Raw genomic sequence first — 25,746 nt, 5'->3', positions numbered from 1 at the left:
TAGATTGCTTGATACTATCCCACAGGTTATTAAGGCCCTATTCTTTTTCTTTTAATCTTTTTTTCCCTCTTTGTTTAGATAATATCCATTGACTTTTCTATAAATTCACTGATAATTTCATGTGTTGTGTTCATTGTGCCTAACCAATGAGTCTTCAGTTTCATATATTGTATTTTTCAGTTCTAGGATTTCCATTTGACTCTTTTTTCAAGTTTACATATCTCTTTTGAAATTTCCCATCTGTTCACCTACTATTCGCATATTTCCCACAGATTCCTTAACATATTTATCATAATTATGAAAGCTTTGTTAATTCTAACATCTGGGTCCTATGTGGGTCTGTGTTTATTGACTATTGTTTCTCTTCATTATGGATTACATTTCCCTGCTTCTTTGCACACTGAGTAATTTTTTTATTGTATACTGAGCCTTATGGACAGTAAATTAAAGAGACTTTAGATTCTGCTATCTTTCTTTAAAGAAAGTTGAGATTTGTTGCAAGCAGTTAAATTACTAGCATACTATCTTGAGCCCCTAGAGCTACGGCATTCAATAGAAATTTTGTGGTAGAAATGTTCTATACTCTGTGCAGCCCAATATAATGGACATTAGCCACAAGTGGCTATAAGCCTTTAAAATGCAGCTAGTGACTAAGGAACTGCAATTTAAGTTTTATTTAATTTTAATCAAATTTCAAATGCCACATGTACATGGAGATGATTGTATTGAATAGTGTAGCTGCGAAGAATTGGTTTTACGATCTGTTAGGGTGGGTCTATTTGGGTTTTGCCTTTATTCCTAGGGCATAGCCTTCAGTCCTGGGAAGTAGTCCTTACTCCTAAGTTGTGCTCTCTGTGGTCTCCATGGAAAGTCTTGGGTATTTGCCACACCACCCTAACTGGGCAGGAATTGAACTCTAAGCTGCATCTTCCAACACAAGGCAGCCATAACTTCAGCCTTCCAGCTATTGCTCTTCCCTGGGCCCCCTGCACCTCACTTTGCACATGCATGAGGGAAGGATCTGAGGGAAGTTTGTACATAGATTTGGGAGCTCCCCCTCTGAGGCTCCCTCCTTTCTGGGGTTCCTTCCTTCCCAATCTCCAGCTGCTGTGGAAGCCCCAAACCCCAGCTTCTGCCTCCTCAGCTCATAGGGCTGCCACTTTCCACTTGAGCTCTGTCTCCTGCCATCCTGGGAAGAGGAGAGTACCGCCAGAGGAAACGCCTGATCAACATGGACCTCGCCCAGTGGGATCCCCCCCCTTTTTCCAAGGGTCATATCTTCTCCAGTTTTTGTCTTCAGAACCAAACCATTTTGGTTGCCCTCCAGGACCTTCGAACAGGTTTTGTTATTGTCTTGTTTTAGGTCCAGGACTTATCATTGTTTTTGGCAGAAGGATTAGTCAGATACTATTTACTCAGTCGTTATCAGAAGTTGGAACTGATCTGAATGGCCAAAACTAGACACTAAAATACTGAGTTCAATGGGAAAGCTTGGCTCTCCTTTCCTCCTAGCATACTCTCCTGCGTCTCTTTGCACCAGAAGGGGCTCAATATTTGCTAATGAAAATTTGCTGAAAACTGGAAATTCTCTTGAAGGAGCCATACTTTGAAGCATTATCAGTTGTTCATAATTTAGAGTGGACAATCCTTTCCTGAAAGCAGATTTTGATATGGGTTAATGAGAAGGAACAAGAGGTTCTTGGGTGTATCTGAATTCTGATTACAAGTGGTAGAAAACCTGACACAATTTTGGTGTAAGCAAAAGGAGAATTTGTTGAAAAGCCTAGCTTAACACTCCATGGTAGGGCTGGCTCGAGGCATAGATGTTTTTAGGCCTCATATAGTATCATCAGAATGCAGGTTTTCTTTTTTTTAATAAATTTATTTATTTTATTTTATTTATTATTGGCTGTGTTGGGTCTTCGTTGCTGTGCACAGGCTTTCTCTAGTTGCGGCGAGTGGGGGCTACTCTTTGCTGCGGTGTGCAGGCTTCTCATTGCAGTGGCTTCTCTTGTTGCAGAGCACGGGCTCTAGGCGCGTGGGCTTCAGTAGTTGTGGCACGCGGGCTCAGTAGTTGTGGCTCGCGGGTTCTAGAGCGCAGGCTCAGTAGTTGTGGTGCACAGGCTTAGCTGCTCTGCGGCATGTGGGATCTTCCCAGACCAGGGCTCGAACCCGTGTCCCCTGCATTGGCAGGCAGATTCTTAACCACTGCGCCACCAGGGAAGCCCAGAATGGAGGGTTTTTGGTTTTGTTCCCAGCTTTCAGACCTGCCTGTTGCATTGATAGAATTAATCTCAGCTTCCTGTGACTGCAAGAGGATGGCAGCAGCTTCAGCCCTGCATACTCTCAAGTGTCCAGTCCAGAGGAGAAAGTGCAAGCCTATTTTCCTGAAATACCCATGAAAATCTCACTGCCTCTCATAGGTTTTGCCTGGGTCATGGGCCCATCCGGAAGCAATCACGTGGCCATGAAACAGGATGAAATGATTGGCCTAAACATGCCTCATACGCTCCACTCCCCAGTCAGAGGGGTGTCAGTTTCACCAGACCCCCACAGACTGAGAGGGGGAAGGGGCAGTTCCCCCGCTAAATATCTGGATTCTAATTCACTGGAAGGGCAGACACATGCTGGGGCAGAAACAACAGAAGCCCACTAAGGTTGTTATTGGAGGAGACTGGAACCAAGGTACCTGGAAGGGGTTAAAAGGTTACAAAGTAGAGAAACAGGGGGCCTAAAGGAAAAATCCTGCCTCTTTTTCCACTTAGCCCCTTGGCTTAGGGCCGCTGGAGGCTGGTGCTATGCTGTGTCATTGCTTCACGGTGATTGTGCTTGGGGACCTGCCATGAGTAAAATCCATGAAATTTAAATACCACAGCGGTATCTTTAAAAGGTATCAGGTGGAGAATGGCTTTTAATGTGGAATCCAGGCCTCCAATGAGAGGCTTGTTCCACTTGCTAAATTTGGTTTGGGTTAAATGCCCACTGACCTCTTGTCCCTATAGCATTTCATCACTGTGATGAATGCTCGAGAACAAATCCTCCTCTCCCCCGCCCTTCCTAATGGTACACACTCTCTATACCGTTAGAGTTCTGAATTCTTTTCCCAGATAAATTGCCAGGCCCTCCTCTCCATCTCTTCCGTGAGTGAGGAAGCAATCCAAGGAAAAAAGACAACCGCACCAAATGCAGCAGCACTTCTGAATGTTCACTTGGCTTGGCCAGGGCCTGACCAGCACCTGCCACGGCTCCAAACCATCCAGCAGCATTTGGCGGGGGGGAGGGGGGGGGGCGGGGGGGAGGGGGGGGGCGGGGGGGGCGGGGGGGTGTGCTGGGGAAGTGGAGGCTTCCTTTTCTCTCCCCCTCCAGGAAACCAGAGAAAACATAGCTGACCTCAGAGACCAGTGAAAAATACCTCTGGAGTCTCTCAATCCACTCAGTCCCCACTGACTGCTCCTAAGCACGTTCTAACTTGAACCTAATGGTTCTAAGATAGCCCAGTGAAAGGGGCTTAACTGCTTCCCTAAGCAATTAAGAGAACTCTCCCCAATTTTTCAAAAACGTCTGTGCTTTTTAGGATCTCACTTTTTTTTAAAAATTAATTAATTTATTTATTACTTTTGGCTGTGTTGGGTCTTTGTTGCTGCACGCGGGCTTTCTCTGGTTGTGGCGAGCGGGGGCTACTCTTTGTTGCAGTTGCATGGGCTTCTCATTGCAGTGGCTTCTCGTTGCAGAGCACGGGCTCTAGGCATGCGGGCTTCAGTAGTTGTGGCTCGTGGGCTCAGTAATTGTGGCTCACAGGCTCTAGAGCACAGGCTCAGTAGTTGTGACACACGGGCTTAGTTGCTCCGTGGCATGTGGGATCTTCCCGGACCAGGGCTCGAACCTGTGTCCTTTGCATTGGCAGGTAGATTCTTAACCACTGCACCACCAGGGAAGTCCCAGGATCTCACTTTTTTTTTTTTTTTTTTTTTTTACAATAAGCATGCCTCACTTTTGCCACAAAAAAATTAAAATAAGTACGGATATTCAAAGTTTCAGAATTTCCACAATGCTTGGCCCCCTTCAAAGCTCCCTCTGTAACCAGTGGCTGACTTGAAAGTCGCTGCTCGCAGCATTTCAGGCTTTTTCTGTCACTGCAATTACATCTAATCATAAAAAGAGAAATATACTTCTGACAAATTTAAAAATGCAACATGGAAGATGCCTCTGGAAAAAATTCCTGTCAGCTCTTTTCATACCCGGGTGCCCTTGGTGATAAATTCCTAGTCTTTTCAGGAAATCAGTTCCTCCTTGCTTGCTTTATGAAACAACCCAGCTCACTCGCCTCAGTTTCACCTTCCTGATGAGCTTGTCTTCTGAAGCACAGAGATATTCCGGTAGTTTCCCCCTCTTTCCTGCCCTCCCACCGCCCACCCAGCTTCTTCACTTGCTCTGCATCCCACCGTGCTGAGGTCACCTGCCGCTGACCTCATTCTCAGCTTTGTTTGTTTCCCCGATAAGTTTATTGGCCAGGTGCTGTAATCTTTGGTTTGCTGGGCAATTGCCTCCGTGCAGTTCCTGTGACCTACTTGGACTACGGAGCAGACTTCTTCATTATTCACGATGAGCTAGAGGTGCAGTTACCAGTAGGGTCCACCCCCGAAACTTGTTTAGCCAGTTTCCTTCTTTCACTGAGCTGTTCCAAGACCGGCACATGCAGATTGACAAAAACACCGAGAGTTTCTGTGTTCCCAGAAACAAATCCCACCAGAACAAACCTCCGTCTGTTGCTAAACTATGATTCTCGTTTCCTCTCCCCACACTGTCTTCCCCCTCTGCCTCCACCTCCCTTTCCTACAAAGCTAAGGACCATCAGGTTTAAATGCAGTGCTGAGTTGTTGATGAAAACAGGGTGTTTTTTTCTGAATGTCAAACAACGTATGAACATAAAGCAGGCATAAAAATATCAGGAAAACAAGTGTGCACTGCTTCTGCCCGGGATGCAAGCACACAAGTGGCTGAGCTTTAAAAGCTTCCATGCTCACAAGAAGTTCTGGAGCATTAAAATTGACGATGGGGATTAGGTTGTCTTTCAGAGCAGCAGAATCTGTATAACTGAATCCTCCTGGATGGAACCATTTTCAGCCCAGGCATATTAAGTTGGCTGGCTCTGAGTCGGCTTTTGTACACACACACACACACACACACACACACACACACACACACACACACAACACACACACACACACTATTTAACCACAAGTGCGGTGGGCCCCAAATTGAAACCATATTTTGTTAGCACCACATGTTCCAGCCTTGACAGTATTTATCAAAGGGGAAGCTGCTAGATTTATTGAAAGAAATGAACTTAACCAGAGTCTGGCAGACCCAACCCCATAGGCAGTTGTTATTTTTACCCCGCCTGGTAAGCAGTACTGTGGTTGTCAGTGCAACGCTGTTGACTGGCTTCGGGCGCTGTTTGCTACTGGACCTCTCCAGGGCCTGCCTCCCAGCTGCCTGGGCCCCATGGGACGTCATTAGCTCCACAGCCCTTTGTTCTTCAAGCCCCTGTTTGTGTTCCTTTCTCTTCTGTGAGGTCCTTGCTCCTTGAACCAAAGGTCGTTTCTTCCTCCTCTGATCTCTCCAGCATCAGCTGGGGCTGTGGTGGAAATGCAGAGTCCCAGGCTCCACCGCAGACCTCCTGCATCTGCATCTTAGCAAGAATCCCAGGAGACTCCGGAGCACACTGAAGTTTGAGAAACACTGCTCTACCCGCACTGACCTTCTCCACCAGCGGCTCTCAGTGGGAGTTGTTACCCCCTACAGGTGCTTTGGAAATGTATAGGGGGATCTGGGAGTTGTCACAATGGTGGGTGCTGGGCGGGAGAATGAGGGCAGCCTGCAGTGTAGAGCACAGCTCCACGTAAGGAAGACTTGGTTCATACATCACATAACTTTCCAAAGTGCCGCCAGGCAGGCAGCTTGGTGAAAAAACCTATTTTTAATTATCTGAACCCGGAACTGAATTCCTTTTCCCACACAGACACAAAGTATTGTTTGCACAGTTTTAATATACACTGAGTTTTCTAGGAATTCAACTTCTGCGAATTCAGGGAAGACTGTGCTTTGTTTTGTTCAGAATTTTACCTTCGTTCTTCATTTTGGAAACACATTATTGACAGGAATGCCACTTACAGTATTTCAGTCTCCAGGACAATGTATCTGCATCAGTATGCTTTGGTAGCTGTCCCAGTAACAGTGATTTTATATCTGACTACTTCATTGGTTTTTGGTGTAAATATGCCTGAGCATTTATATATTGAAATATGTTGTTTTATTACAAATTGATTTTATTTCTTCATATCAGAATTAAGGAATTCATTATACAGATTGAGTTAGTTATATTATTCATGGATTCTAGTTATATAACTCATGGATTCCATTTTAAGAAAATGAAGTCATTTTAAGCTATTAGAGAATGTTGGGGTCTGATAGGATTGGTGCTACATTCTTCAATTGGCCCTTATTACATACCATCTAATCAGCTTAGTTATATTTTTGAGACCATGCAGAGTCCCACCTACGAGATTATAAACATTCGTGGGGTAGGACTGTGTTTTATAAACTTGGTATTCTAGTTACCACTTAGTTCAGCATAATGCACCTATTGAGCATTAAGTAATTGATCACATGACTACTTCAAGGACAGCCCCCCATCCTGCATTCCATTCCGCAAATGCTACTGAGTTCCTACCCTGCGCGGAGAACTGACAGCCTGGCTACAACGGTCACTAAGAGAAGGTTCGGCACATGGGCTGAACATAAAGCTTAACACAAAGATTTCTGAAAGAAGTGGAGGTTAGAAGTGGTCCACTAGGGAAACAAAATGCTATGGGGTTATGGAGGAGAAAACAATCCCAACACCTGCATGTGCACATACACAAGTCTGGAGTGGCAAATTGCATGTATAAGTTCCTTTATGTGTGTTTTTATTTAATGGGATGACCACCATCTTCTTTGCCCTGTTGAATTAGAAGCTTTTTGAGAGCCAGTCTCAAGTTCTCTAATTCCTTCGTGTTACTGCCAAGCTTCAGTGTTGTGTCCGACAAAATCCCTTCTATTTCTTGGGACAAAGACCACAGACATACAGTCTTTTCAATCTCATGTGAAAATGTGACATTTTTTGTGTAGGCTAGATTGGCCTGGTGGTCAGGGTCTGGATTTTAATCTGTTGATAATTTGGATAGGTCATTTCACCACCCTGGTGGTCATTTTCCTCATCAGAAAAGATGGACCAGATTGATGGTTCCCTAACTTGACTGTTCCTGAGGAGATTTTTAAAAATACAGAATTCACTGGGCTCTACTCCCAACATGTTGAAAAGACTTTGGAGGTGGAGTCCAAGTAGTTGTAGATTTTAAAGGCTATCAGGTAATTCCAATAGGTGGCCTGGTTTTCTTTCTTTCTTTTTTTTTTTTGGCCATGCTGCGTGACAGGCAGGATCTTAGTTCCCTGACCAGGGATCAAACCCACGCACCCTGCAGTGGAAGCACAGAGTCTTAACCACTGGACCACCAGGGAAGTCCCTGGCCAGTTTTTCTTTTCAAACTTTAATATGAATACAAATCACCTGAAAGATCTTAAGATGCAGATTTGATGCATCAACTCAGGAGTGTAGCCTGGGAGTCTGCATCCTAACAAGCTCCCAGGTGACATCGATGCTGCTGATCGATGAATCTCACTCTAGTAGCCAAGAGTAAAAGACTTAAATCTTTTCAGCTGAATACTCTCCATCTACGTCAATTACTAGTGAGTAATGTTATATAAGATACCATCAAAAATCATCCACATTTAGTGTAAGATGACCTAGCCAAGTTAAATTGTCATGGTAGAGTATGGAATTATTTCCCTCATTTATAAATTTTAAGTGCTACTTTCGAATAATCTATGGAGGATTTTTTTTTCCTCTTAAGTTAGCATCCCATAGTAAACATTGAAAGAGTTTTCAAAAATCCTTAAGACTAGAAAAAAATTTTCAACCAATCAGCAAACTTCAAACTGACCTTTTTGTGGCACAGGGAGCTCAATGCCAGTGTGATCTGAACACCATAGAAGGCACTTTCTCTTCCCGAATCCTCCCATGGGCTGGCATATGCCTGAAATTCCTTTAGCAGAGGACAGAGACTCTCGCTCACTCCGTAATTAGTGATGAGGCTTAAAATACAAATATCTCTGAGGAGGGTAAAGCACTGACTTTACATCTTAGCAGAATAAACAAATGATGGGGGAGATTTTCACAGAAAGAGGTTTTCATAGGAAAGAGTTGGACTGGGGGATGCGGGCTGGAGCAGAGAGTGAAAAAGATGTTTCAGAAAGGGAAGCCAGGGGCTGAAGTACGCTTAACCTTCTTCATAACTCTGTCCAAAGGAGGCTGACCTAATGGTTTTCAGAGAACTGCAACAAGCCAGGAGAGCCACCACGCTCTCTGGGGACGCAGCAGGGGGAAGGGAGGAGAGTGGGTCTCCTCCTGAGAAACAGACACACCCCCAATTCCTTTGCTCATTTCCTAGGTTCGTATGAGAGGCCCTTAGGTCTCTTTCTCCTACAGTCCTGCAAACGAGCGAAGGAGTGGGTCCCAGGGAGGAGAAGGGTCAGGATGAGGAACACCTGTGGGGCCTGAGCTGACCAAGGAGGCTGAGGGCGGGAGAGGGTCAGCAGGAGAACTGAGGTGGACACTAGAAGCGGGAGGTGGGTGTGATCCCGAAGACAAGCGGCCCCATAAAGCTAGGTTTGCTTCCAGCACTACACAGCTGCTCAAGCTCTTGGCAACGCAACCTCTTCCCGGTCTCCTGTAACTCACCTGGAGGTCACGACTGCCAGTTTGAGACACGTAAACAAGGCCGAGGAAGTTGATCTTTCTTCCAGCAATTAAGACACTCAGTCTCCGCCACAAACTCGTGATACTCAAGGGCGCCCACTCTCAAGGGAAGCAGCGAGGCAGCTGGAAGATCTATGAGTTTGGCTGCTGCCCAGGCTAGATTCGCCTCTGGGCATAGTGGCCGAGTATCTAAGATCTGGAACGATCTCTAAGAGCGGGGACAGACTGGGCACCTGATGGGATGTTAAAGCCGGGAAGAGCTTTTGCTCCAGCAAACCTCCCTCTCAAGGTGTATTCTTTTACCTCTTAATCACTTTTTTTCCCCGAAAAGGAAAGGAGTTGAAGAGAGGCATACAGATCACCTGGGCTGTTGAGGCCAAGAGGAAAGACATTCCAGATTCAAATGACATCTCTACGTCTATAAACCACATGATTCACTGAGTATCAACTGACATGCAGACCCACAAGTGAATGCTCAACTCAACTAACGTGAGGGGAAAGAAACTGTCCAGTGAAGCCTGCGGGAGCACAGCCTGGTTGAGCAGGGCAGTCCAGGCCTGCCAAAAAGATGAGAGGAAGGTCTCTGGTCCCTGTTGACTCAGGGCAAATGGACAGGGTCTCTTCCCAGGGCCCCCAGGACACAGGCTGCCCACCACGACTTCAGAATGAAGTCCATTTGTGCTGAAGGAGAAGAGAGGAATGTTACCTTCGCTTACGTTAGAAGTCACCTTAGAACCCTCCTACACTGTTGGTGCAAATGTAAATTGGTACAACCATTATGGAGAACAGTATGGAGGTTCCTTAAAAAACTAGAAATCGAACTACCATATGATCCAGCAATCCCACTCCTGGGCATATATCCGGAGAAAACCATAATTCAAAAAGATACATGCACCCCAATGTTCATTGCAGCACTATTTACAATAGCCAAGACGTGGAAGCAACCTTAAATGTCCATCGACAGAGGAACGGATAAAGAAGATGTGGTACAGATATACAATGGAATATTACTCAGCCATAAAAAGAATGAACTAACACCATTTGCAGCAACATGGATGGACATAGAGATTATCAAACTAAGTGAAGTAAATCAGACAGAGAAAGACAAATATCATATGATATCACTCATATGGGGAATCTAAGTTAAAAAATGATATAAATGAACTCATTTATAAAACAGAAACAGACTCACAGATTTCAAAAACAAACGGTTACCAAAGGCAAATGTCAGGGGGAGGAATAAATTAGGAATTTGGGATTAACATACACCCACTACTATATATAAAATAGATAACCAACAAGGACCTACTGTATAGCACAGGGAACTCTACTCAATATTCTGTAATAACCTATATGGGAAAAGAATCTGAAAAAGAATGAATACATGTATAACTGAATTACTATGCTGCACACCTGAAACTAACACAACATTGTAAATCAACTATACTCCAATAAAATTTAAACAAGAAGAAGAAGGAGTCACCTTACCCAATGAGAGCAAGGTAGCCTAAGGATTTTGGTGCTTGGAGGGATTTTAGATCATTTAATTCACACTCATTTTATAGGTAGGGAAACAGAGGCCCAGCAAGGGAAAGAAGTTTGTACAAGTTCACTGGTAAATTCTTGGCAGTGTTGAGTCTAGAATCCAGCTGACTCCCAGACCCACTCTCCTCCCTTCCCCTCTGCTGCCTCCCAGAGAGCCCAGTGGCCCTCCTGGCTTGTTGCAGTTTTCTGAAACCTCTGGAGTTATCAGAACTCGCATTCCCCTACCCTTATTTCCTCAGCTCTCTAGGTGGTGCTGGATGAGGCTGCCCTCCAAGCTGCCCCAGCTCCAAGCTTAAAGACCAGTGCGAAAGGGGTCCTTGGCAAAGGCCCATGATGGGCTTGCAGAGACAAAACTTAGGTTCATGAACTTATACCACCCCTTTCAGAACTCCATTTTCAAGTTTAGGGGGAGAAATGAAAGCTCTTACCAGACCCAACTGTTGAGCTGCATCACACAGGCCTGTAAGTCTTGTAGTTGCCCAGCCCAGAGACTGAAGAAAGAGCCCAGAGACAGCAACAGAGACGCCAGCAAAAGGTCCAAGAGCAACACCCCACTGTAGATAGCAGGCAGCACATGGCGGCAACCTCCGCTACTTAGCGGGAGAAAGAGTCTACCATTTAGAGGTGAAATTGACATCAGGTTGGCTCATCAGTTACCAGGGAAACCAGCAGCTGGGGTAGGGGGCAAGCACATAGGCAGTTACTTATTAAGCCTTATAATTAAGACGATTGGATAGTCATGTGAGTGAAGCAGGGCGTGATCCAGCAGGGGACGTACAGAGAGCAAGAGAACAGCCATCTTGAATGACCTGACCATACACGAACTCGTTCAGCACACGCTAAATCCAGTGTGGGCGTGAGCAGGTGCAAACGGGACTCTCAGGCCATGGTTGGTTCTGCGTCTGGAAGTTAGGATCCCATAACCATAGAAAATATCAATAGCCTGCTACGGTCGGACACAAGTGGGGCCTGCACATCTCCACCCCAACAAGCTTGCTGCCAAATCGGGTTGTTGCAATAAATGCGAGTCTCAGCTCACACCAAATCCCATCAAACGCAGGGAACTTTGTTAGATAGCAGACAAAATTAATCTAACAAATCTCATTTGTGGTTCAAAAGATATTTCTCTCTTTTCTTCCTGCACCCCTCCCACTCCCACAAAAAAATCAGCAGAAACACCCAGGCACGAAGGCTTGCTGTTCTCAGCCTTGTCCTTCAAGGGGTAACTCTCTGGCCCTCCTCAGGCACCCTCTCCACACAGGGCAATGAGTCACAGGGCCCAGGGAATGTGTCTACCCAGAGCTCATACCTCACCTTCTAGACCACCCTTTGGTACCTGGGATCCCAGAGTTCCCTGCCCAAGGGTCCTGAAATCATCTCCAAAGCCTGCATAGGCCTCTCCTCGGGCTCTGAGTTCTGAGGATGGACTGGCCCATGGCTGTGCCACACCCCTAGGCCTGAGGAAAGGCCGGGAGACAGCTCTTCACAGAGAGCTGGGGTGTGAGATAGAGCTGGGGGTGGGCAGAGAAGGGGCAGCCCGGGTGCAGCAGGTGGAACTCTGAGGGGTCTGAGGATGCTACATTCAGACTCGGCATTCCAGGTCCCTCTGAAGAGGTATTTTTCAAGGCAAAAGGATAGAACATATTCTATATTATAGTTTCTAGGCTAGATTTGCAGCTTTTAAATATTTGGACATATGGTATGTGGGTCTCCATCTGCACTCTTGCCCCCGTCTGTAAACCTCGGTTGGAGGCATGTTTTTTGAAGCAAACTCACAGACCAGGCTCCTGTGGTTAGATGGTGGGGGGAGGGTGAGAGTCGTCCTATCCCTGGAGACACCACACCAGCGGGCCCTAAGCTCAAGGCACAGTTATTGGGCTTGCTGATTTTTAACCCTTATTCACACAAGGCAATTAGTCCTATTATATACACATACCAAAAAATCTGGGGGTTCTACTAAATCAAGAATTACTTCTCTAAAAAAAAAAAAAAGAATTACTTTGAACACTTTTATGCAAATAAGGCAACTTAAATTGTTGAGAGACTAGAATTGATTTGCTTGCTTTACCCACTAATTAACCCACCCTGAAGAGTTAAAACAGACTAGGATTTACTTGTTCATGCACATATCACCGTTACTCATGCCAGGGTATTTAAAAATGAATGACCACATATACAACACAACAGCCAGCCTCCCAGGGTCCCCCTTTGTTCCCCAGCTGGATAAGCCTAGGATGGTGCTGTGAGCGCAGCCCCTGGCGTGAGGAGTGGACCTGGTGCCAGGAGCCCAGGACCAAGGGGCTCCCTGGTTTCCCCCCGCATCCCCCTGAAGGGGCATGCCAGCCCCCAGAGATGATTTATATCACAGTATCAAGCAATAATTCTGCCACTCAACAAGCCACATACCCCAGGTCTATGTCCAGGTTTGGGATTATAAAATATTTACTCTACAATATGTAAGCAATCTCTCTTTTTTCCTGTGCCAGTGCGCCACGTTAAGCAACTTCCCTTTACCTGCACTTATTTTACAGGACCTAAGAATTTTCTATTTACATCCACTTAGGGGCTTATGAGCTGGCCTGGCCAGGACCTACTACATGCTGATTTTCCAACTCTCTGCTGTGGTTACTCTTCACATAAACTTGGGCTACTCTAACAATTGCTTTTCAACATTCTCAGGAGTTATAAGAAGGCAACGTTGAGCCCAAAACACAGGATCAGAACGAAAAGCTGTGACATTAAAAATTCTCTCCAAAATTCCTTAGAAAGTCAATTAGAACTCCAGGTAAATTAACTGGAAGAAAATCTTTATCATTTAACAGCAGACAGTAGCAGGCACAAACCTTAGTCTACAGATACGTAAATGTTTCTTTACTTTTCTATAACCCAACTTAATCTCTACTTTAGCCCTCATTTCACGAGAGGAGTCAAAACTTTATCAGTTTGGGGTTATATCTTTGTTCTAGGGCACAAAGGGCTGTGGGGGGGTGGTGAGGCCGGGCATCTAGTCTTCAGTCATCTGTCCACAAGGGCATCTGCTGAGACCATCATCACCTCATCTGACCTTGGCCATCGTTCATGCAGATGGCTGCTGAACTGCCCCTCATCTTACCCACTAAGCCCTTTCAAAGCCAGCCACTCTGCTCTGCCCCGCCCCTCTCAGCAGCATGGGGGTCAGTCCCTTGCTCTCAATCCATGCTGTGGCATGGGGAACTTTGTGAGGCTGTTTCTACAGCCCTGTCTGCCTAGACATGCCCCAAATCCATTTCTTTAGGGTCTTGCCACTTTCCTAGGGCTCTACCCTAGAAGTAAGAAACGGGTCTCTCTCTCTGCAGTCTCACAACCTAATCGGTGGGTTCTATCATGGGGTTCCATTTCCATCCACCTGGGACACACAATCCTGCTTTCAAGCATCCCATAATGACTATACAGTTCTTGCTTTCCCTCTGTGCCCCCTCTTCCCCCAGAGTCCTCAGGGACTGGGGACAGGGACTTTCAAGTGGGGTACCATGTCCTCTCTCAAATCTCTGGTATATGTCCGAGTCCTTCCTTCACACACGCGGGCTTAGACTTGAGAAACTCAAAAGCCAGCAAACAGACCCTTATATCTGTTGAGCATCCTTCACTGAGGTGATGAACACAGACTAACCTTGCTCGAAGGAGCAAGATGAGTGGTGGGTGAGAGGGTGAAGAAAGATATTAGGAGAAGAAAGACTACTGGTATTTCAAAATCATACCCAAACATAATACTAACAGACGATAGAATGATCTTTCTGAAATACAGATATGATTATCTAACTGCTCTGCTTCAAATCCTCCAGTGCTTCCACATTGCCCACAAAGGCAGTCCAAGATCCTCGCCTTCAGAGAAGTGAAGGCTGGGCTTACTGAGCTATTTATCTGGGAGACCTACAATTTGCACGAGCAGACAAAGCAAATATTCACGTGGCCTATCCAACCACTAAAGCATCAGGTCCTGGGACCAAAACTAACAATTTCCCAAACAGTTCCAAAACCTGGGTCTGACCTCTTCTTGGGCAAAAACTCTGACCTAATTTTAGAAGATCCTGTTTGATTTCTTAAATCAAATATCCTTATCCTTCATGTACTATGGCTGCTCTGAATCAACCAATAAGAACAAGAGCAACATTAAAAAATACCATAAGGGCAGTTTTGATGCTTGTTTTCTCTCCTCCTTTCTCCCTGCCTGACCCTGGTTTCTCTTTTCCAAAACATGGCTGGAGCACCTCCTTCAAGAAGTCTTCCTCCCTGTCTTGACCCGATTCTAATCACACCATGGCTTGTGTGAGAGGCGCAGGTCCTGTCTGCTGCAGCTGTGTGTATCGTGTTGTTTTTTCTGTCTTCTTTCTCTGATTAGCCTATAAACTCTCCCGGATGAGGTCTGCACCCCTACTTCTTTTGCAGCACCCCAAGCACTTAGTCTGCACACAGAGGGAACTTAATAATGTTTGCAGTTTGATATCTGGGTCCCTACCCCAGCTCCTGGGTAATCACTGTCAGCAAACAAATTAGTTATCAGTAAAACAGCCAAGGTTTCCAGAGTGAATCATTTGTATTTCCACTGCTGGAAAAAATAACACATGCCACTCTCCTTGCAAAGAGGGATTTCAGTAGAGGAATGTGGTCATGACGCCACGGGCAGATCCCTCCTGAGAGTTTTGACACTTGTAACTCTTTGACCTGAAAAGATGAATCAACTTTTATTTTGAATCCTGTGATCCCCTAGGTTCTTTTAACCTAAAGGCGTAAAAGTCAGAGAAGGGGAGCCGCGTCCTACTGGTAACAACAACAAGTAAATACACACTTGGTCTTGGCTGAGCACCCACTAATAAAATTCCTGGGAGCCAAGCACCGCCTCACCCCCTGCAGCATTCAGGACGGGCTCAGAGATGGCTCAGAGGCTGCACCTGCCTTGGTTCATCCCAGGCACGGTCCCACCCACGTGCCAAGGCTGCTTCTCTCTTGCAGGGGCTGATTCTCCTGCTGATGCCCAGAGCCTGCCTCTTTGGCCTGCCTCACAGCTCTAAGCCTGTCCAGGGGAGGAAGGTCCTGCCCTGGCCTCTCCTGGTCCCCTACTCCCAGGTGGGCAGCTTCATGAGTCAGCCCAGCCCCGGGGGAGCTTTTGGAGGAAGGGTTCTTTCCCTCCACCTCCTGTCTCCACCTCCCTCTTCCCCTCTTCCTTCTTTTTTTTCTCCCTCCTCCCTTCCTAAGTCAAGTAGGGCTTGAGGGCGCAGCGCCTGGTCCCGAATGGGATTTTGTCCTCCCTGCAGCATCTTTCCTTCTTCCACCAGCAGCGTGGGAGAACCCAGACCCCCCAGACACTCCACCCACCAGAAAAGGGAATCTCTTCCCTTTCCTGTCCAAGTCCCCTGCACAACAGGGCAGCTCCATTTCAGTTCCCAGCCAGTTTCCAAGCTCCATCCCCACACGGGGCCTCCAGACCTGCTACCCTGTTTCTTCAGGGAACATAGTGGCCATTAGCTAGAGATAGGGCTGGCTCTGTGTTCTTCTGGACCACAGAAGGTGCCCCTGAGAGCCCTTTCCTTCCACCACGGCACACAGGCAGGCCCTCTGTGCCAGGCACACTGCAAAACACTTGTTGTGCCCAGATAACCAATGCCCAAGGAGTGCAGTATGCAGTGGAGCAGACGGGCGGGAACCGGCCGGGTCCATCCACCACCCATCGGGATGCAGCCGAGAGAAAGGGGCTCTGGGAGGAGAGGGGGCTGCACCCCAGCGTCAGGGAGGGGGTGGGCAGGACACCAGGAGTGTGCCAGACTTCAAACGGCCAACCTACTGTGGAGTTTGAAGATCGAGGAAACTCCAGCAGATTCTGCTGCCCTTTGCCCTGCCTCGGGTGCACGTGCAGGGTCTCAGCAAGGCGGCTGGACTTTCCTCTTCCTCTATCCATTCCTGCTTCTATGGAGGTCCTGCCCGACGCCTGTATGTTTACTCCTAAGCACCAAATCTCATGCACAACACACTTCAGTAGTTATAGACTCTTTAAATGTTACTGCTGAAATTCTGTTCCCTTCCTTTACCGCCATCCCATTTCCTTCCACCCACTCCCAGTATTTTCCCAAGGAAATCATGAATCGAACATTTGAGTCACCCTCATTAGCCCTTTCTTCAAGTTTCAGGGCCTTGTGACCATCTGTGATCTCCTGTGAGGTCACTGTAAATCCAAACACTTGAACTGCAGTGGACCACGGTGATCGTGCCTTTCACTTTCTCCCTGTCATCCTGGACAGGGGCAGGCCTGGCTGGTTTCAGGGCACACAGATTCTTTCCTGCCTCCACAGTCACAGCAGAGGTAAAGGCCCCATGGACAGTCCTCACTCCCCTCTGACCAGGAGGAGGTGGGCGGCAGGACTCAATACTTGGCAGGGGAGGAGACAAGACTGAATGTCTCCGGAAGCTATAAAGTCAGAGAAATGATACTGACGAGCAGGCACTGGGCTCTGATCCCCGTGCTGTGTGAATTATGTTCCCTGAATCTTTACAATAATCCTGGGGGTTAAATTCTATTACTATTCCCCCCACCCCCATGCAGACAAGTAAATGAAGACTCAGAATGTCTCCATAACTCACCCATGGTCACACAGGCCAAAGTGAAGAGAAAATGGCTTGATGCATCTCCCTTTGTCCCCAGGAACTGGACATGAAGGAGTTGTACCCAGCTGGCATAATAAAATGATGGAGATTTGCTGAATTGGCCCTAGAGCTTCAAGAAAGAACACGGCTGACGAAGAGAGACAGGGCTTCCTGGGGAAGAGACAAGGAGGATTGTTAGAAACTTGTTAGAAACTTGTAAAAACTTGTCTGGTGTTGACTTACTGGCATGTTCTCATGCTAGGTTGGGAAGACCTGTAATTCCCTTCTGCTACTCCCAAATCTCCCATAAAAGGCAGCCAGATGTACTCACACCACCTACCCACATTAATTAGCAGAGGTATGTGTTGCTTGGAGAACAAAATGGGGGAGCAAGGTCTGGCCTGGAGGGAAGCAATGGAGAGAGAGGATGGTAGCTTGGACTAGCCAGACAGCACTGGGCCACTTGAGGGCTTGTTCTGAGCAGGACCCAGAGGGAGAGGGAGGCCGTAGGAATGTACATGCCCTGGGAATCTTCAAACATGCTGGGAGGAAGCTAGATTCCGCACGTAATTGGTGATGCAGGCTTGAGCCGCTTGATGCGGATATTAAAGAAAAATGATTTCCAGAAAGTTGAAGGATTTGGAAACCTTTTGTTTTACCTCATGCAATTCTAAAAACCACCCGATGAGGTAAATAATTTACTTTCTCCTTTGTGCAGATAAGTAAACCCACGTCGTTTAGGAGGTGGAACTTGTCTGGAGCCAAAAGCTAGGGCCCTAACACAGGCCCTGCCCACCAGCTCTGCTCCAAGAGCTGCTCTCCCACAGAGAACTTCAACCTGCCTCAAGCTCCGTCCACTCCTCACAGGCCTTGGTCGGAAGCCCTTCTTCGTGAAGAATTCATATTCTACCTTACTCCCCATGCCAGTGTAGCCTAAACCTCTTTCCTTGAGGACTGCTGTGCTAGAAGCCCTGACTCTAAAGTCAGGCAGCCTAAATGTGTGACCTTGACTTCACTGAGACTCAGTTTCTTTATCTGTAAAACAAATAATAATAACATCTATTTTGTAGGGCTGGTGTCAGGATTAAATAGGAAAAAAAAAAAGAAAAGAAAAGAAAAAAAAAGGAAGTACCTAGCATATAGTTAGCTTGCAATAAAAATTAATTGTATTACTATTATGGTTTTGCCTGGGCTAATGGACACACATTGTTTTCCTTAAGTTCTAGAAACATTAAAAAAAAAAAACAAAAAACTTCAAATTAAGTTGTACTCTGCAATATATAGATATTAAAGTTATCACAAGAAAAGTATTTTGGAAGGACTAATAAATTCTGATTGGTTATTTTCCCTATTACTATCATTTCAATGCAGATTTACATTAAGTAGTGTTCCCAAGAACTTTTATAACCTATTAATTAAATACTTTGACAGCCTCAGGCAGAACTTAGAAAATCACCAACTGTAATTTAGCTGACTGCATATTTTGATACACTAACATTTCTTGGCATACTTCAAAACTAACAACATTTCTTTTACTTCTAATGATAAAAGTCAACCTGTTTATTGTAGAACATTTTAAAATAAAAAGTATAAAATAGGAAATAGAAATTGTACGCTCACCATCTATAGATACTCACTATTAACAAAGATTTATTGCTATCTTGTCTGCTTAAAAATTATACTTATCAAAATAAACCTGTTTTCACAGAATATTCAATAATGAGAATTTCCCATACCGTTATTCTTTTAAAACACAATATTTATACTTGTGTAATATTCCACAATAAATCTATAACATAATCTACATAACCATTTTCATGTAGTTGTATATTTAAATTGCTTCTAATTGTTCCCAATTTTAATGTGGACAGACATCTTTATATGTACAACTGTATGTGCTTCTCTGATTAGCTCTCATATTTCCTGAGGTCTCATAGCAACCTGTGGGCCAAACAGAATCAAGGCAAAATTTTGCCCAAATTACAGCAGTACAGCTTTTCTGCCTCCCTCCCTCCCTTCCCCACCCTTCCAGCGTAAAGGAAGGAACTGGGCACTTGCTGCAAAGTCTCTATCAGTTTCTGTTGTTCCTACTTATCTCACTTGGTGTGGATAGTCATACATTGTGCTAAAGAAATATTAATATGTTTGATTACAGGGTGCTGACCCAGAATCACCTAGAGATATTATATAACATTCGGGGGCTTCCTGGGTGGCGCAGTGGTTAAGAATCCGCCTGCCAATGCAGGGGACATAGGTTCGAGCCCTGGTCCAGGAAGATCCCACATGCTGCAGACCAACTAAGCCCGTGCGCCACAACTACCGAGCCTGTGCTCTAGAGCCCGCGAGCTGCAACTATTGAAGCCTGCGCGCCTAGAGCCCATGCTCCGCAACAAGAGAAGCCACCTCAGTGAGAAGCCTGCGCACCTCAACGAAGAGTAGCCCCCGCTCTCAGCAACTAGAGAAAACCCGTGTGCAGCAGCAAAGACCCAATGCGCCAAAAATTAAATAAATGAATAAATAAATTTAAAAATAATATTCGGGATATGCACCATACGTCCTTACTAAAATCCAAAAATCTGACCCACAGGGTTTCCACAATAAAGTAATGATTCTCAATCTTGCTTCAATTGGAATAATCTGGTAAGCTTTTAAAACAAGAAACACTGATGCCCAGGCCCAGTCCTAAATATTCTGGTTCAATTATACCTCCCAGTTTTTGTAATGTACTTTTTAAAAATTAATTAATCTATTTATTTATTTATTTTTGGCTGCGTTGGGTCTTCCTCGATGCACGTGGGCTTTCTCTAGTTGCAGCGAGTGGGGGCTACTCTTCATTGCGGTGCGCAGGCTTCTCATTGCGGTGGCTTCTCTTGTTGCCAAGCACAGGTTCCAGGCACGCAGGCTTCAGTAGTTGTGGCACGTGGGCTCAGTTGTTGTGGCTCGTGGGCTCTAGAGCACAGATTCAGTAGTTGTGGTGCACAGGCTTAGCTGCTCTGCGGCATGTGGGATCTTCCTGGACCAGGGCTCGAACCCGTGTCCCCTGCATTAGCAGGCGGATTCTTAACCACTTGCGCCACCAGGGAAGTCCCAGCTTTTTATTTTGAAATAATTATAGATTCATAGGAAGTTGCAAAAATAGCTCAGAAAGCTCCTGTGTACACTTAGTTTTCCTTAGTGGTAACATCTTGTATAAAACCAGGACATTGATATTGCTACAATCCACAGATTTCATCAATTTTACATGTACTCGTGTGTGTGTGTGTGTAGTTCTGTGCAATGTTACCACCTGTGTAGATTCATGTAACAACCACCAGAATCAAGATATAGAACTGTTCCATCTCCACAAAGATGCTTGTGCTACTCCACCTCCCTCCTTGCCCCATTCTTAACCTCTGGCCCCATTTATTTTTGAGTCCCGAGGAGATGTCTCACAGAGAAACCTCACATATGTTTCCCCACACCAGCATGCTTGATACCGTCACTTCCTACAGGCCCTCTGGAGGAGGCCCAGTGATGTCCCCTCTGCCATTGCTGTCCGCAAGTCCATGCCCTCCTGCTTCCAGGAATACCCAAAGCCTACGAACCTTAGATATGCCAACTGAGGCCATGTAATGTGTCATTTACCCAGGATGATCTCTAAGAGATGGAAAGACTGCCCATTCTCCAGCTGTGTCGCAGTTTGCCAGCAGGGTACCAGAGCAAGATTGCCTCTGCCAGAATGATACACCCTCTAACCCTTCTGACTGCCGTTCCCTTGTCTTTGGAGGTCAGCTCTAAGCCCCAGTGCTGGCCTGGGCAGGCACTGCCTTTCCTCCCTATGTCTCCACCTCTGTCCCCCAGGGGCCTCTGTTCAAAGCTCCTTCATCACAGTGTTCAGATCCTCTAGGTAAATAGATGCCTGGGGGGGTTCACTGCATACAAGTTCATCAGTTACCACCAGGCTAAATTGCAGAATCACAAGTTTAGGCTTGGCTAGGAGTCCCACTCATCTCAGGATAAATTCAACAGCATTAAAAAGGGATGGATATAGCCAACTTAAGCTCAGGGACTATGTCATCAGTTTAGCACATCCATAATCTCATTCAAAATATACAGGTTTTACTGAGTCTAGCTTTGGTCAAAAATGTTTGATTGTCTAAAGAAGATCCTCTCTCATTCCCCTCCCGTGTAACATAAGATGTGTTCGTGGTAATTAACTGTATACTCTAGTATTCAAGTCACAGAATAGCAACAGGGGAGTGTGACTTTGCTAGGACAGGAATTAATGTCACCCAAAGGGAGATACAAGGACTCTAGAACCTCTTTACAGGAGAGGGTAGCATGTTTTAGGTGGTCCAAGAATAACTGCACCATGTTAGGCAAAAACACAACGTTGCTATTGTCTTTATTTGGAAGCAAAACAGGAGTAGAAGAAGCGTATGTGAATGCCAAGTTGACGAGGCCTAGACTGTAGTGGCTTTGTACCATGTGAACTGAGCTGCAGTGAAACTACGTTTCCACGAATTCCCTTGTCTGTAGAGTTCCAGGTTTGCATTGGCCGCAGGCGATGTTTTGCATCAGATTTGGAAGGTGGCAGTAAAGCAGTGGCCATGTTCTCACTTCCTGGAGGTACCTGCAGAGCAGCGGCACCGCGGTCGCTTGTAAATATTGTCACTGACTTGCTGGCTTGGCTTGTTAGCGCGAGGAAACACCCAGTCCACGGTTCCTCCAGCTCCTGCCAGATCTCCTCGGTCAGTTTCTCTGAGTCCTAGGCCGGGTACGAGTGCAGATCTGTCGCAAAGAGAGCCAGCTTCTCCTTCAGGTCACCTCGTAATGAAGGTTGGGGATGATGAGAGACAGATGGAGGTCCCAGTGTGTCTTTGCTGTGTCTGTCTGTTCTTATCCACCCCCAGCTCCCTTCTCAACGGCCCATCTCGTTGACCCATAGCAACTTCAGCCTTAACCCTAGATGCAGGGCCAGAGGTACGCACAGGCAGCTCCCTCAGCTCAACCAAGTGCAAAGACAGGACCCCTGTCCCCACTGTTCCACATTCCTCCAGCGCTTCTGCATCTTTGATCAACCCATGACTGACACAGATTTCCGTATTGATTACCTCTCAGAGAAGCTCTAACTGACGGAACTTGGAATTTGTTGATTGAACGGAAGATCAAGCGTTAACTGTATACTGATTGGAGTGGTGGAAAATGAGCAAGAAATAAAAACGCCCTGTGGAGATGCATGAAAATATATATTCTCTACCCTGAACAACAAATCCTACGTAACACTGGGCCCTTCTACTCTGACACTCAAATATCCTGCCTGTTCCTCAAACAGGAAGCGTCTTTACGAATGCTTAATCATTCATTTACTGGACAAATTATGTATGGTTTACCTCTCAGGTATGTCTGCTCCACGTGCTATGCCCCACCTGGACTCAAGCACACATTAGCTATGGTTCAACAAATTTGCTTAGGCATTTTCCTTCCTCCCACCCTAGCCTTGACCCCAGTCTTCTTTCACTTTCACTCTCTCTCTCAAACTTGAAGCTCTAGATTCTGAGGCCCTGACTCAGATTCCGGCCTTAGGAGGGGTCCCAAGATGTCACATTCATCTGTGTGCACCCTGGTACCTGGACCTCAGTCTGCCTATGGACCCTGGCACCTCCTGGGATCTTGACAGGAACCCATAGCCCAAACTCCTACCAAAGTCAGTTTCAACTTTGATGACCTTGATGGTGCTTCCCAGTGGGAGCCCACATGCAGGTCCCAACACCCTGGAAGTGGAATTAAGCCACATAAGAAATACAACGTAAGCATCTAAACAGTTTTGAGGAAAGCCCACTCCATGCCACCCAACCCAAGGTAATCAGGGAAGTCCTCCCGGATTAGGTGACCTCTGTAGGACTGGTACAAATTTAGCATAACCCCAGCTATATTTCACGGTCCAAGAGATGAGCTGGGCAGTTTGGAAGGGAAAAAATGCTTTGGATAAAGGGGGAAGCCAGAGAGTTGGAACATGAGGCCTTGTGTACATAAAAATCAGTTAAATGATTAAAATGGTGTAGAGAAAAAGGTAGGAAATACAGGCAAGTTCTAATTTTCGGTTCTAAAAAGAACCAAGGAAACTCTAACTACCAAAAATCAGCCTTTAGTTTGTCGATCACTTAAAACTTGTCTTTCACAAACTTCTTGCTGGGGTAACAAACACCTGAACAGTGAAAAAGAGGAAAAACCAGATGAACATAAACTGTTAGTTGGTCGCCCCCAGATTAAGAGTGCACCATTCCAGGGCTTCCCTGGTGGCGCAGTGGTTGAGAATCTGCCTGCCAATGCAGGGGACACGGGTTCGAGCCCTGGTCTGGGAAGATCCCACATGCCGCGGAGCAACTGGGCCCGTGAGCCGCAGCTACTGAGCCTGCGCGTCTGGAGCCTGTGCTCCGCAACGGGAGAGGCCGCGATAGTGAGAGGCCCGCGCACTGCGATGAAGAGTGGCCCCCACTTGCCACAACTGGAGAAAGCCCAAGCACAGAAATGAAGACCCAACACAGCCATAAATAAATAAATAATAAAGAAATGTTCTAGGACTAAAAAAAAAAAAAAAGGAAGGATATAATCTCAGAATATAAGGTATTCCTTTAAAAAAAAAAAAAAAAAAAGAGTGCACCATTCCATAAAGATGAGAGACAAGTCCCAGTTCCGAGGCTTTTGGCAGTTCAGGGAAGCACACACATCTCCTGGACGCCATGAGCGCCCTTTACAGGCTGCGCTGGTGAACACGGCCTAAGAATGCACTTTTGAACCTGATAAATCATATAAACAACTTCTCTAGTAAAATACATAGGGAAAAAAATGGCTGAAGATATTTGTTACAGATAAATATAGCACCACCTCTTTCTGACAGCTTATGGCAGTGGAGATTTCTCTCACAATAATTAAAAAAAAAAAAAACAAGTTGGAAGGACACCAGAGGGACACTGTTCCCTCTAAAAAAATTGTTTTGACTACATTTCTGCAAGACAGGTGTGATCCTCAGAGGATTTTCTAGACAAGAGGATGGAACAAACCTGGAATATTTTGAAACTGATCTAACAAATATTCCAGTCAATACATTTGGAATAAGTTCCACAGATCCTCACTATTTAAATAAACTCTGATTAGAAAGTTTCTCACCAGGGAATTCCCTGGTGGTCCAGTGGTTAGGACTCTGCACTTCCACTGCAGGCGGCCTGGATTTAATCCCTGGTAGGGTAACTAGGATCCCATAAGCTTCACCTCACGGCCAAAAAAAAAAAAAAAAAAAGAAAGTTCCTCACCCATGGTAATAAAACAGTTCTTCTCAGATTCATCAGATTAGTTAGAGATGAACTATGTCTACAGTTACTGTAGACACATCCAAAGGACTGTGACCTACCTCAGAACAGCCAAATCATGAAGCTGTGTGATCATAATATTGTGCCCCTGAATTGGAGCTAAGTAGTAGAAAGCCTTAGAAAAGGAGGGGACACAGGAATATTTTTCATGGATAACCTGTACAAAGCCAGAATCCTCATGGTTCAGTCACAGAGTGGTGTGGTGGTCAAAGAAATACAGTCCACTAGAGATTATCATATGAAGTGAAGAACACCAGACAGAGAAAGACAAACATCATAGGATATTGTTTATACATGGAATCTAAAAAAAAAAAGAAAGAAAGAAAAAGAACTTATTCGCACAACAGAAGTAGACCCACAGACATAGAAAAGAAACTTATGGTTACCAAAGGGGAAAGGGGGGGAGAGAGAAATTAGGAGTTTGGGATTAACACATACACACAACTATATATAAAATAGATAACCAACAAGGACCTGCTATAAAGCACAGGGAACTCTATTCAATATTTTGTAATAACCTATAAGGGAAAATAATCTGAAAAAGAATATATATATATATATTTATATATACATATACACCTGAAACCAACACAACAATGTAAATCAACTATACTTCAGTTTAAAAAAAATTTTTTTTTTACATAAGAGAATACAGAAAAAAAAAACCCTCCATCTCAACACATGGGTTTGTTGGTAGTGATGACGTGGAACAGACACCTTCAGACATTGCTGATGGCTGTGTTTGTTAGCACAACTTTTTGGGGAAGCAATTTGCAATATGTATCAAGAGTCATTAGTATATTCATACTCTGAGCATTTAATTCAACTTGTAGAAACTAAAGAAAAAATTAAACTATAGAAAATGCATTACAATGGTATATATTATGGATTTATTAATACCATTAAAATTATAAACAAACAGAAATATGATTAATATATTTTAGTAATCTCCTGAATGAAAACTATCCATTCATTAAAATGTGTTCTTAAAAAAAGAAAGAAAGAAAGAAAGAAAGAAATACAGTCCAGCACAAAAAGGAATTTCAAAGACTCACATTCTTTAGTTGAGGTTCTTGGAAACCATGAAGGCCAATATGGCACACAGCAACATTTACGAATTTTCCTTTCTTCTCTGCCCATCTCACTCATAGCTGCTGCCTTTGTTCTAAAGAATCTTTTTCCACAATTTCCCCATTCCTTTTTCCAAACCCAGCCCCTGTCTTTCCTTTCTTTACTTTCTCTCCTTTTCTATCTCTTGATTGTGTACGTTGATACAGCCCCTCTCCCAGCAATTAAAAAAGGAACAAAACCACTCCCTCTTTAGGGGTGGAAGGGGGGAGGAAATTGGGTAGGCCAGGACAGCATTATTTTTTGTTATCT

The 25,746-nt window shown here is 45.3% G+C and overlaps 1 long non-coding RNA gene across 1 annotated transcript in view; it reads right to left on the bottom strand.

The window, feature by feature from the left end:
* LOC309667194 overlaps positions 1-23,933 on the bottom strand; it is a 37,995-nt gene extending 14,062 nt beyond the window's left edge. The window contains exon 1 of the long non-coding RNA XR_014267607.1: positions 17,015-23,933. This is a non-coding gene — a long non-coding RNA (uncharacterized lncRNA). The remainder of the gene's footprint in view (positions 1-17,014) is intronic.
* Positions 23,934-25,746: the final 1,813 nt, after the last annotated feature.

The sequence above is a fragment of the Balaenoptera physalus genome, assembly GCF_965194825.1.
Source record: "Balaenoptera physalus genome assembly, chromosome: 9".
In the NCBI taxonomy this organism is placed as follows: domain Eukaryota; kingdom Metazoa; phylum Chordata; class Mammalia; order Artiodactyla; family Balaenopteridae; genus Balaenoptera; species Balaenoptera physalus.
Note: the sequence above shows the minus strand (reverse complement) of the source record. Positions and strands in the feature narration are given on the sequence as shown.